Here is a 14,428-nt window from a genome sequence, read left to right on the forward strand (position 1 = left end):
AGTGAAAACCAGTATAGGATGTCGAGCCCCCTCCAAAACAAAAAAATGTCGCCAATGCTCGAACGCGAGTTTAATAGCCAACAACTCACGATTCCGAACATCATAGTTGAGCTCTGTCTCAGAAAATTTTTTTGAAAAGAAAGCACAGGGATGCACCCCATCCTCACCCTCCTGGGACAGAACTGCCCCTACACCTATAGATGAGGCACCACCTCAACCAAAAATGACTTGGTCTCATCCGTCTGGATAAGAACAGGAGCAGAGCTAAACCTCTCCTTGAGATACTCAAAAGCTTCTATAGCCTCAGTGGACCATTGGACTGTATTAGCACCCTTCTTGGTGAGATCAGTAATGGGTTTAGAGATGACAGAGAAATGCTTTATGAATTTCCTTTAATAATTGGCAAACCCCAAAAACCTCTGTACGGACTTCAAACCCTCAGGCCTCGGCCATTCCAGCACAGCCTGAACTTTCACAGGGTCCATCTCAAAACCATCACAAGAGACAAAGTAACCCAAAAAACTAACTTTCTGGACAGCAAGCTGACACTTCTCCAATTTAGCAAAGAGTGTGTTATCTCTCAGTATCTGAAGAACTTCGCGGACTCTCTGCCAATAAGACTCAAGATCCGATGAATAAATCAAAATGTCAACACTCCTACTGATCAAGGGTCTCAGAATGTCATTGATGAAATTTTGAAAAAATGCAGGGGCGTTAGTAAACCCAAAAGGCATCACCAAACACTCAAAATGTCCTTCCGGGGTGTTAAAACTGTCTTCCATTCATCTCCGTCCTTCACCCGCAGCAAATTATATGCCCCAGGAAGGTCAATCTTAGAAAACCATTTATCTCCGGTCAATTGGTTAAACAAATCCGGAATATGTGGTAACGGGTAAGGATTGCGCACAGTGATCTTATTAATCTCCGGAAAATCCAGACATGGCCTAAGACCCCCATCCTTCTTTTTGACAAAAAAGAACCCAACCGCCACAGGAGACTTAGAGGGTCTTATGTGACCTGCAGCTAAACTAGTCTGAAGGTACTCCTTCAAAGCCTCCCTCTCGGGAATTGTCAGATTAAACAACCGACTCTTAGGGAGCTTAGCATCAGGGACGAAGTCAATAGCGCAATCGTAATCTCTATGGTGGTAAAGCTTTCGACTCCACCTCCGAAAAAACTCTCCAAAAATCCTGAATGGGTTCAGGTAACTCCCCCTTCACAACAGCCGCAATGTGAACATTACAACACTTACCATAACACCCCTTACCCTAGGATCTTATGGAACCAGAAAAACCAGTCCAGCAAAGGATTATGCACTTTTAACCAGGGCAACCCCAGGACGACCGGGGAAGGCAACTTAGCAAGTACAAATAAGTCAATCTGCTCCTGATGTTCCATATTCATAGTAAGCGGAAACCCAGTGATCCTTCGAAGAATGCTCCCATGCTCCAGGGGAGTATATCAATCGCCACCACAGGAAAAGAAGATGACAAAGGTTCAGAATCAGACTTAGACTTTTCAAGAAATTGTTGATCAATCAAATTAAGTGCAGAATCACAATCGACCATAACCTGAAACTGAATCGAACGACCCTGACAGGTTGTATTACCAGGAAAAAACACTCGAGCAGAATGTAAAAACACAATGCGAACGGGAGTGTTATTTCTACTGACCATTTTTATTTCTTTCCTTAAGCGAACCTCACATTGCTTTAAAAAATGATCAGCCTTACCGCAATACAAGCAAAGTCCCTCAGAGAACCTCCTGTCCCTCTCCTTGGAATGGGATGACATTGCCTCAACCTGCATAGGTTCCCCAGTGTTGGCAGGAAAATCGTGAGAAACAGAATCCAGTAATACAGGAAACTTCTCATTCTGTCTGGCCCTCAACCTTCTATCCACACGGATAGCTAACTACATGGCAACTTGCAGAGTATCAGGTGCAGGGAATACAATGAGCAAATCTTTAACCCTTTCACTCAAGCCTGCCAGAAACTGAAACTTGAGTGCATGGTCGTTCCACCTGACCTCTGCAGACCATCATCTGAACAGGGTGCAAAAACTCTCAGCATCAAGAGAACCCTGTTTGAGCTGTCTGAGCTCTTCCTCAGCTGATAAAACTCAATCAGGATCATCATACAGCGAACCCATGGCATCAAAAAATGCCTCCACAGACCTCAAACAATGATCTTCAGGAGACAAGGAAAACGCCCAGATTTGAGGTTCTTTACGCAATAGAGACATAATAATCCCTACACGCTGTAGTTCACTCAAAGAAGATCTAGGTCTGAGCCGAAAATACAACAAACAAGCATTTTTAAATGAAAAAAAATCCTGTAGCTTCCCCGAGAAGCACTCAAGTAATCCTACCTTAGGTTCTTCATGGTGTTCTGCAGGGTATTTACTCACGTACTGCTGAAGACCGGCAACCTCCAGAGTCAACCCTTGCAAGTGTTGAGCAAGCTCCTGGATGGTACTCATACTGAACAAACTCCAGGAAGAGGAGAGGAGAAAAAAAAACTTTTTTTTTTCTTTTTTTAAATGCGGCTGGACATACTGTTATGTTCTGCAATTTATAACTAAGGAATAGGAGGGAAAAGCTGTCCCTGCACTGAGACTCAGCTTAACCCTACGCTGGGGTTGGTGCCCTATTCCTTGTGAATAGCCCCACCGAAACTCCTGCACTGAACTCAAACAGAGACCTGAAGGAAGGGGAAAGGGGTCCCTAAAAGATCTAACGACTGGGAGCAAAAACAGGAAAAGTTAGTTGCAGAAACGAAGATTAAAGGGAACAAAACTGGTGGAACAAGAAGTCCCAGGGTATCAATTGTCCAAAGCACAAAGAACTTAACAAGGCAACTTAGCCAGAGCACAAGCTTAACAACACTGATGTCCAGCGGGGAATGGGAGACAGGTGCTGAGTAATAAAGAGTGAAGAGATCACATGACCAAGACACCCAGCACCAGAGGAAAAGACTAGAAGCCAGCAAACCACAACAAGATGGCCGATAGTAAAACAACATAGATTCTAACAGTGATCCCCTGCTGTCATGTCTGTATACCCTCTTTTGCTTCCTCCCCTGGCCTGGAGATGTGCTTTGATCAGACCATGTCCCTGCATGGTCAGACACATCCATTACACAGTACATACATAGCAGGGGCACATTTAGAAGATTATCTCAGCATAAGGACTGTTATGAATGCTAAAGCACATTCACATCGGGAGCGTACATACCAGAGAGACAAATACCTGAACCTGACAGAACTCTGTTCAGACTAGGATAGGCCCTTTTCTGACCCTGGTCTGTCCCTGCCTGACCGTGGAGGTTGGCACCCTAAAATAGCACAATGACACCCCCACTTGATGGCGGCTTACCCTGAATGTCCTTAGCAGTTCCTAGTATCGCTAGAGTAGCAATTCCCTGAGGAATAAAGGAATCACACAAGAAACAACTGCAACCAACTTAAACTACATCAAAGTGAATGAATACAACAAAGTCTTTCACCAGCAGGAAACACCACCAGTATATAAAGCTGCACCTGAAAGGTGATAGGGCAGACAGAGTAAACAAAAAACACCTGTTACCCAAAACCGACATAAAAAAAGATAACAGCCCTAAACCACACAAAGAAAAGGTATATATGCTGTGGCTCAGCGGAAAGAGATGCCAACCACAGGATCAAGGGTTCAAATCCAGACGCAGGACAGGGACATTTTTTTAAACGATTAAAATTAACTTTGGTCTTGGGAAAACCCCTTTAGATGTACACATTTTAGTCAAATTTATTTTAATGCAAGTGATCTCAGCATTAGGGCTCATTCAGACAAACATAATGTCTGTGTGCTGTCCATACAAGTTTGGTATCACTATTGACCTGTAAATTCATACTGCAAGGCAATTTTTTATCATATAATGAACCCTATAATGACAAAACCTAAAAAAACATTGCATTTTTTAGCATTTTACTTCCATTAGAATTTTTTCTATTTTTCAGCATATTAGTTTTTCAAAAAAATGTTGTTCTTCAAAATCACAACTCGTTCCATAAAAAACAAGCTCTCTTATGGCTGTGTTAATGTAAAAATAGAAAAAGTTATAGCTCTTTGAAGAAAAGGAAGAAAAAGCAAAGCTGGAAAAATAAAAAATCTCCCTATCCTTAAGTGATTAAAACAAGTGTTTAATTAGGGTAAGTACCTTCAGTGGCTTAAGCCCCCGTCTCACATAGCGATATCGCTAGCGAGATCGCTGCTGTGTCACGGTTTTGGTTAAGCAACAGCAACCTCACTAGCGATGTCGCTATGTGTGACACTTTGCAGCGATCAGGCCCCTGCTGTGAGGTCGCTGATCGCTGCAAAGTCTCCTGGACCATTTTTTGGTCGTTGGCCTCCCGCTGGTCAGCTCACATCGCTGTGTGTGACCAGCGGGACCAACGATCAGGCTGGTATCCATGGTAAACATCGGGTTACTAGGGGCACGCGCGCACTTAGTAACCCGCTGTTTACCATGGATACCACTCTGCTACGGTGCGCGGAGGCTACCGTTCACCTTAGCAGAGTCGTATCCATGATAAACATCGGGTTACTAAGTGCGCGCTTGCCCCTAGTAACCCGATGTTTACCATGGATACCACTCTGCTACGGTGCGCGGGAGGTTACCGTTCACCTGTCACGGGTGTGTTGCCACGAAGATCGTCACGAGTACACAGCCTGACTTCTCGCAGCTGACTTGTTGGTGCTTTGTGTTTTCTCGGCAGTGTAGGAGTTAATTCTCTCTCTCTCTGGGCTAGCTGAGGTCCAGCCTCGCCCAGCTGCAATCAATGCTTCTTTAGTGAGACTCCTTTATATTCCTGCAGGTCTGTTTGGGAGGTGTCGGTGAAAGCTTTTCATTCAGACTTACAGAGCGGATCGTGGTGTTTGGAGTTGCTGAGATAAGTGTATTTGGAAGTGTTTTTTCCCTTTCCTCGCTTTATCATTTATCTCCTTTCCCGTTGGTGTTCCCTCTGTTGTAGTTGTGTAGAAGTTGTATGCAAGGTAGTTTTGGTTTTTCCCTTGTACTGTCTCGTTCGTCTAAATACTGTGTGTGGGCATATTATTTCTGGTTCCCAATTGTTGTGATCGGGGTCCTTCTCAGGACTAGATTACTTAGGTGCAGGGATCCTCAGGAGGTAGGGGTTACGCTGGCGGCCTGGACCTCTGTACCTTTAACAGTACCTCCAGGGTGAGGGATTAGTCAGGGCCCCAGCTTAGGGTCAGCTTAGGCCCCCTACCTCCAGTATTCTGTGACAGTGTGACATTTTCACCGACCAACTTAGTTTTTCTCCAGCTACCATGGATCCAGTAGCCGGTCTAGCTCGGCAGTTGCAGAGTTTGTCCATGGGGCTGGCGGACGTTAGGTCCAAGGTTTTGCATCCTCTGGAGCAAGCCGGACCAGAACCTAAAGTAGCTCTCCCTGACAGGTTCACTGGGGGGCGGGACAAGTTTTTTGTTTTCCGGGAGGCATGCAAATTGTACTTTCGGCTGCGGCCTCGGTCATCGGGCAGTGAAGAACAAAGGGTGGGAATTGTCATCTCGCTCCTACAAGGGGACCCACAATCTTGGGCGTTCTCTCTTCCCCCAAGCTCCCCGGTTCTCCAGTCTGTGGATAGGTTTTTCGCTGCTCTGGGACTCGTATATGATGACCCAGATCGGATCTCCCTTGCTCAGTCTAAGTTACGTAGGATTCAGCAGGGAGATCGTCCGGCGGAGGAATTCTGTTCGGAGTTCCGTAGGTGGGCCACGGACACCCAGTGGAATGACCCGGCTCTTAGGAGCCAGTTTTGTCATGGTTTATCCGACAAATTACAGGATGTGTTGGCACAGTATGACTCTCCCGCGTCACTGGAAGCCGCTATGGCCCTTGCTATTCGCGTTGACAGACGGCTTCGGGAGAGGTGCGGGATAACTCTACCCCCTGTAATGTCTCCACCTCCTACAAGGTCCCCTCATATGGTGGTTCCCCTGGTCAGTCCGGAGGAGCCTATGCAATTAGGAGGGACATCATTTCGGGGAAGGGGACCGGTGGTGCGCCATAAGACAGGAAGGTGTTTCCTCTGCGGGAAAAAGGGACATTTTATTGGGGGGTGTCCATCCCGTCCCTTGCAGAGTAAAGAGTCGTCGAAAAAACTGTTGATCCCAGGTTGTGTGGTGGACGGCAATCTGGGAGTAGGTATTTCGTCCCTAGGTTCGTCTCAGTTTCTCGTACCGGCGGAGGTGGTGGTGGGTACGAGAACTGAGAGGATATCTGTTCTTCTGGATAGTGGGGCCGGGGCTAATCTGGTTGATGCTCGGTTTGCCCGGGTTCAAGGTATGCGATTGAGTGAGTTGGCTAAACCCATCCCCATATTCTCGATCGATGCCAGGCCTCTCGGTCAGGGAAGTTTTTTGCAAGCTGTGCATGGCGTAAAACTTCAAGTGGGGGCAATACATAAAGAACTGTTGTCTTGCTACGTGTTGGAGGGTCTTCCCACTCCTATAGTGTTGGGCCTTCCTTGGTTAGCTAAGCATAACCCGGTTATTAATTGGCAAACCAGAGAGATAAGCCAATGGAGTAAATTCTGTAATAAAAACTGCATGAACACGGTCATCGGTGCGGTTACTCCTTGGGTCTTACCTCCATTTCTGGCGGACTTTGAGGATGTATTCTCAGAGAATGGGTGTCAGGAACTACCTCCTCATCGCGAGTATGACTGTTCTGTAAAACTGCTCCCTGAGGCCAAGTTACCTAAAGCTAGGTTGTATAACCTTTCTGGTCCTGAGAGGCAGGCCATGAAGGATTATATTTCTGAAAGTCTGGCTAAGGGGCATATTAGACCTTCATCTTCACCGGTGGCCGCGGGGTTCTTCTTTGTTAAGAAGAAAGATGGAGGCCTACGCCCTTGTCTGGATTTCCGTGAACTTAATCGGATTACGGTCCGAGATCCGTATCCGCTCCCACTTATTCCCGATCTCTTTAATCAGATCGTGGGCGCCAAATGGTTCTCTAAGTTGGATCTCAGGGGGGCGTACAATCTGATTAGGATGAAGGAGGGGGATGAGTGGAAGACGGCTTTTAACACTCCGGAGGGGCATTATGAGAACCTTGTCATGCCATTCGGTCTGACTAATGCCCCGGCGGTGTTTCAACACTTTGTTAATGATATTTTTCGCCACCTGGTGGGACAGTTTGTTGTCATATATCTGGATGATATCTTAATTTACTCGCCGGATCTGGTGTCTCATCAGGAGCACGTTAGACAGGTGTTACAGATCTTGCGGGATAATAAACTGTATGCCAAGTGGGAAAAGTGTGTGTTCGCCGTACAGGAACTCCAGTTTTTAGGCTTCCTGGTTTCAGCGTCCGGTTTTCGTATGGACCCTGGGAAAGTGCGGGCAGTTCTTGAGTGGGATCGGCCGGAGAATCTTAAGGCACTACAACGTTTCCTGGGGTTTGCTAACTATTACCGGAAGTTCATTCGTAATTTCTCGTCCATGGTTAAGCCTCTCACAGACATGACTAAAAAGGGGACGGATTTTTCTAGGTGGTCTGACAAGGCTTGTCAAGCATTCTCCTCCTTGAAAAAATGTTTTGCCTCGGCACCTATACTCATTCAACCTGATGCGTCTCAGCCATTCTTTGTAGAGGTAGACGCTTCCGAGGTAGGGGTGGGAGCAGTATTGTCACAGGGTTCGTCCCCTGGTAAGTGGCATCCGTGCGCCTTTTTCTCTAAAAAATTGTCGTCCGCTGAGAGGAATTACGATGTCGGCAATAGGGAACTCTTGGCCATTAAGTTAGCTTTTGAGGAGTGGCGCCATTTTTTGGAGGGGGCAGTTCATCCGGTCACCGTCATCACCGATCACAAGAACCTGCTATATCTGGAGTCCGCTAAACGTCTGAATCCCAGACAAGCTAGGTGGTCATTGTTTTTTACCAGGTTTAATTTCGTCGTTACATATCGTCCTGGGTCTAAAAATGTAAAGGCGGATGCCTTATCTCGTAGTTTCCCTGGGGCCGGGAATACGGACGACCCGATTCCTATTCTTCAGGAGGGGGTGGTGGTTTCGGCAGTATGCTCTGAGCTGGAGGAGGAGATATTGGAGGCTCAGGGGGACGCCCCTGTTGGACCTCCGGGGAGACTGTTCGTTCCAGATCAGTTGCGACAAAAGGTGATCGAGGCACACCATAACTCAGTTTTTGCAGGACACCCGGGGAGTAAAGCAACTGTGGATCTCCTCTCGCGTCGGTTTTGGTGGCCTAACTTACATAAAGAGGTGGTAACTTTTGTCGCGTCCTGTGGGGTTTGTGCGCGCTCTAAGACCTCACATACCGTCTGGGGCCCTTTTACCTTTGAAGATCCCGGAGCGTCCTTGGACTCATCTGTCTATGGACTTTATTACGGACCTCCCTCCGTCTTCGGGTAAAACGGTCATACTCGTTGTAGTGGACAGGTTCAGCAAGATGGCACATTTCATCGCTCTTCCGGCTCTCCCTAATGCTAAAACTCTTGCGCAGGTGTTCATTGGGGAGATTGTGAGGCTTCACGGGGTACCCTCCGAGGTGGTGTCTGATCGGGGGTCTCAGTTTGTGTCCAAGTTCTGGAGGGCGTTTTGTGCACGGCGGGGGATGCATTTGTCATTCTCGTCGGCTTTTCATCCTCAGACCAATGGTCAGACGGAACGTATGAACCAGAGCTTGGAGACATATCTTCGGTGTTTTGTGTCAGAGAACCAGGAGGACTGGGCTTCTTTCCTACCTCTGGCAGAGTTTGCTCTCAATAATAGGCGGAGCGAGTCCACTGGTAAGTCCCCGTTTTTTGGGGCATATGGTTTTCACCCCCAGTTTTGTACTTTCAGTAGGGGGGGCTCTTCGGGGGTTCCGGAGGAGGAACGATTTTCCTCATCTCTCGCTTCAGTATGGAGAGGGGTGCTGAAGAATCTGAATACTATGGGGAACCGATACAAACGTATGGCTGATAGGAGGAGAGTGTCTGGTCCGGACCTAAGTGTGAACGATCAGGTATGGTTGTCTACCAGGAATATTAAACTTAAGGTTCCCTCCTGGAAACTGGGTCCCAGGTTCATCGGGCCGTACAGAATCAGTTCTGTTATTAATCCGGTGGCATTCCGTCTTGACCTCCCCCCTACGTTTAAAATTCACAACGTGTTTCACAGATCATTGCTTAAGAGGTATGTGGCGCCGGTGGTACCGTCACCTTTACCTCCCCCTCCTGTGGTTGTCAATGGTAACTTGGAGTTCCAGGTATCGAGGGTCATTGATTCACGCTTTAATCGCCGGTCCCTTCAGTACTTGGTTCATTGGAAGGGGTATGGTCCTGAGGAGAGGATGTGGGTTCCTGCGTCGGATATTAACGCAGACCGATTAGTTCGGGCCTTCCACACGACTCACCCGGATAAACCTGGCCCTGAGGGTCCGGAGGCCCCTCGTAGAAGGGGGGGTACTGTCACGGGTGTGTTGCCACGAAGATCGTCACGAGTACACAGCCTGACTTCTCGCAGCTGACTTGTTGGTGCTTTGTGTTTTCTCGGCAGTGTAGGAGTTAATTCTCTCTCTCTCTGGGCTAGCTGAGGTCCAGCCTCGCCCAGCTGCAATCAATGCTTCTTTAGTGAGACTCCTTTATATTCCTGCAGGTCTGTTTGGGAGGTGTCGGTGAAAGCTTTTCATTCAGACTTACAGAGCGGATCGTGGTGTTTGGAGTTGCTGAGATAAGTGTATTTGGAAGTGTTTTTTCCCTTTCCTCGCTTTATCATTTATCTCCTTTCCCGTTGGTGTTCCCTCTGTTGTAGTTGTGTAGAAGTTGTATGCAAGGTAGTTTTGGTTTTTCCCTTGTACTGTCTCGTTCGTCTAAATACTGTGTGTGGGCATATTATTTCTGGTTCCCAATTGTTGTGATCGGGGTCCTTCTCAGGACTAGATTACTTAGGTGCAGGGATCCTCAGGAGGTAGGGGTTACGCTGGCGGCCTGGACCTCTGTACCTTTAACAGTACCTCCAGGGTGAGGGATTAGTCAGGGCCCCAGCTTAGGGTCAGCTTAGGCCCCCTACCTCCAGTATTCTGTGACAGTGTGACATCACCTTAGCAGAGTCGTATCCATGATAAACGTCGGGTTACTAAGTGCGCGTATGCCCCTAGTAACCCGATGTTTATCATGGATACGACTCTGCTAAGGTGAACGGTAACCTCCCGCGCACCGTAGCAGAGTGGTATCCATGGTAAACATTGGGTTACTAGGGGCACGCGCGCACTTAGTAACCCGCTGTTTACCATGGTTACGAGCCTGCTCCTGCTTCAGCAACAGGCTGGTAACCAGAGCAGGACATCGTGGAAAGATTCTTTCCACGATATCGCTGCTCCCCTGATCGCTGGTGAGCCTGCCTGTTTGACAGCTCACCAGCTATGTATTAGCGATGCAGCAACGATCCCTGACAGGTCGTATCGTTGTCGGGATCGCTGCTGTATCGCTGAGTGTGACAGGGCCTTTAGGATAAGTGCAAATAAGCTTTTCATCATCAAGTCTGTTGCTCATTCCCCAAAAATTAGCATTTTCATTCATATACAAATGAGCTGTTAAGTTCTCTGGGCATGACAGCTCTCTTAACTAGTCTCTGCCTCCCCAGGGTGTTTCCCCGCCCAGCACCAGCCTCTTTTGCTTGATTGATAGCTCAGTGTCTGATTTACTTGCCTGGAGCCTGATGTCACATGACAGTGAGATATCACACTAGTTAAGGAGCCTGAGGAAGCAACCAAGAGGCAGAGGCCTGGGAAGAGTTCTGTTACACCAAGAACACTTAACACCATCTTGATCTTACTGACAGATTTCCTTTAAGGGATATCCCCAATATCTGACACAGTCGTATGATAAAATACATATAAAGTCCCAAAAAAATCTACTGCTGCCAACAATTCAATATTAAAATACATTTTATTTTTTAAGAAAATGTCAAAAACCCTGACTCCTGTGTATCAAGACCTCAACTTCCCATCCCATTACAAAAATGTTTGTTTGCTGAGTACTATTGGCAACATTTGTTTAGTATGGGAAGTGATGACTCGCTCTGAGGGGGTTTCATTAGTTTCTTACACAAAGAGAAGTTTGTAATTTGTGGCTAATTGGTTGACTGCTAATTCTACAGACTCCATAAGACCTGTGAAGGTGTCTTGTGTTTTTTAGCTGCAAGAAGTTAGCAGCAGATCAAATAATGTTTTTAAAAACAAACAATTTTGCACGATTTTTGGGAAAAAAATGTAAATTTTCAATATGACGACCTAATGTTATCAGATTCTGTGTCGTACCTGTGGGTTCAAAATGCTCACTATACTCCTGGATAAAATCCTTGAGGGGTGTAATTTCTAAAACGGGGTCACTTGTGGGGGGGTTTCCACTGTTTACTGTAATAATCAGCTGACGTGTGCTCGGTTCAGTGCGGGCTCAGCACCGGAGCCCTCACTGAACCGGGGGTGATGGCCTGGGGCGTACTAATACGCCCCAGGCTTTAAAGGGGTTAAAGATGTGTTTTACACAGTGTAAAGGTTCAGGTTGATACCCTGGCCATGCATCTGAATACCTAGCAAAGACAGAGTCATTTATTGATGCCCTCCTAGAACACAGATATATGCACCCTCAGCTATAACCCTTCTTTCATAGCTAATCTGGTAATAAAATTGTAAACCTGAAGGTAGGCAACATGGATATGAAAAATAAAACAAACAGATTTTTTTGCAGGAGGAGTATGAAAAAAATTGCTGCATGAATATTATTTTGTTAGGTTTTAACTATGAGCAATAAATCCCAAATTTCTGGCTTCTGTACAAACAAGGTAGTAGAACCAGATTTATCCAGTTGATGGCTGCTTGCCGTTTGCTATACCTAGAAATATAGCCGATGTGATCTGGTTCTTTTTTTGTTCTGCAGATCAAATTTAATTAAATTCTCGAAAAAAACAGGGATAATTAAAAAGAAAACTGATGTGGAAACATGACTATATTATTCTACTGCTCAATAAAACTACAGCACATCTAGATATTACTCTGCGAAAAAAATGATTTGCCTGATTAAAATTGAACATCTCAAGAGAAATTATTTATTTTAAGACCTCTCTATCTAGAGATGATAATTGGGACAGGAATGTCAATCACCTGCAGAGCATGCATTCATTGGGTGAAATAATTTTTAAGCTTGCTAAATATTAAATATTACCATTCTCGGCAGTTGATCATCTTATGTAATTTGGAAATAGGACATGTGCTGACAGCAACAATGCTTTTCTGAGCGCACGGAGTGATCATGTTAAAGGGAATGTTCCCTCCTTATAAAATAACACCTATTCTCAGCTCTGGTTCTGGTGTCGTTCCAGCGGTTAAGTCACGTGATTCCTGCAGCCAATCTGCAGCTGCTTCACTCTCCCCTCCTTTGGACAAATCTGACATCCAGAGGAAGTGAGGGAGAAGCCGCAGCTCTCACTTCCCCCAGATGTCTTAATTAGGGCCCCTGATTGGCTGCAGGGATCGCATGACATAACTATGTTACGTGAGCCCGGGAGAGTCAGTGCCAACAGCACTGAATGTGAGTTAGGTGTTATTATTTTATAAAGGGAATGATTGACAATGGGTTGTCTGAGTAGTGGACAACCCTTTTAATGATTGTTCTACCACATAAAAGTGCGGTTGGCCTGTCTGAACAGGATACTAAATGACCAACATTCTCTTACAGAAAGCCTATGGCAGTCTTAAAGACTAACTCATCTGCTGTTCTGCAGCATCAGGGCTGCAGCGGCTCTTCATGGTGGGAGCATACCCTTAAGGATTGACTAATTTGTATGTAAAGATGTTCTGTGTAACTCTTAAAGTTGTTTCAAGTCTATAAAAGAGTAAAATTGCAAAGTGCTCGTAGAAACAAGGAACTTTACAATTTACACCTTAAGGTCATGGCCCCACTATCAGTATTCGGTCAGTATTTTTTCTCAGGAGTGGGTGATAAATGAAGAATTGGTAAGTTGTTTCTATTATACCTTTTCTCTGATTGTTCCTCACATAGTTTTGGCTGCCACTCCTGAGAAAAAAAATACTGACCGAATACTGATAGTGGGGCCGTGGCCTAATAAAAATCCTCTCCGTTCCCAAGTCAGAAAAAACAGTCTGTTAAGGCTCCAACTGATCATCAGCATCGAGAGGTCAATCATCTAATGAGGAATCCAGGAGGAGCCCAATAAGTGTTATTTTTGCCTTTTGTCTTTTGCACCATTCAGAGTCCATTAATAAAGTCTTTAAAAGTAGTGAACATTCTCTGTAAGGCAAGAAAAAACTCTGCGCCCTCTAAATCCTGTCTACTGTTCTCTCTACTTTTAGAAACAGTGAAAGGAGTGAAAAGTCACAAATCATAGCACATATATGATGTGTACTATATTTTGCAACTTTTTAACAAAACAAATCAAATAGTAAATTCCTCCTTACAAAGAGGCCATGAGACACATTTACAGTACTTGGCAGGTTAAGCCAGTTTTTGGTGTGTCGCAATTTGCACTAAGGCTTGCCACTTTCCTTGTTGCTCTACAAATGTCTCTCTTACTTAAACTGGTGTAAGGTTCTCCAGTCTTTATCAATGTGCGACAATATTTTCTGTAACAGTCGTGGCTCAGTAGGACAGAACTAGTTCTAGGATGCTCCAAGTGTCTTTTCTCTATCTAGAAGTGCAATCACAATACATAGAAAAAAAACAATATTTTGCCTTAAAAACTGGTCTAAGCCTTTCATACCATGAGTATTTAATTAACAATACACTCTCTTCACTAATTTATCCATCTGACACATGTCCATGTGTATAGATACCCAAATTAGAAAACGCAGCAGAATCATTCCCTAAAATTATTTTCCTATATCTAAATCAATTCTATTACATATATAGAAAAGTCATTGTACTCACCAAAGCTTTTTTCACCTGCTCACACTGTCCATGTGACTTATCAGGCAGCATATTGGTTTTCCTGTCTCTGTGATGAAGCTTTTGTACCAGCAGCTGTTCCCAGTCTAATGATGCCGTTACCATCTCTCCAACCCACTGGAAATTGCAAAATACTTCCCTGAACATTAAGCACACATGACGAAGCAGGAGGAGGGGGGAAAATAGACCCACGCGAAAAAACAACTGATGGTATAACCACACTTCCAGGTTCAGTTTGCATCAATTTTATATTTACTGTTTCTTAAGAATCGACAGGTACCACGTCATATTTATAATATTTAGATATGTAGAAATGCACTAAACTTAAAGGGGCTGTCCACTACAGGGTGCAGAATAAAAAATCTCTACTTGCCTCCAGGACCAGCGCCATTTTTCCTTTCCCCCTTTATCTTCTGACATAAACACTATTAAATATATAGCTTAAATGGACAGTCCAC

At 45.3% G+C, this 14,428-nt stretch overlaps 1 protein-coding gene across 1 annotated transcript in view; it reads right to left on the minus strand.

Moving 5' to 3' along the window:
* The window catches only part of CSF3R (colony stimulating factor 3 receptor), a 78,150-nt gene extending 64,041 nt beyond the window's left edge, over window positions 1–14,109 (minus strand). Inside the window, exon 1 of the mRNA XM_073665908.1 lies at window positions 13,953–14,109. The gene's annotated coding sequence lies outside the window, so the exon portion shown is untranslated. The remainder of the gene's footprint in view (window positions 1–13,952) is intronic.
* Between the last annotated feature and the right edge of the window lie 319 nt (window positions 14,110–14,428).

The sequence above is a fragment of the Phyllobates terribilis genome, unplaced genomic scaffold, assembly GCF_046119375.1.
Source record: "Phyllobates terribilis strain yellow unplaced genomic scaffold, ASM4611937v1 Scaffold_2__4_contigs__length_985480577, whole genome shotgun sequence".
In the NCBI taxonomy this organism is placed as follows: Eukaryota; Metazoa; Chordata; class Amphibia; order Anura; family Dendrobatidae; genus Phyllobates; species Phyllobates terribilis.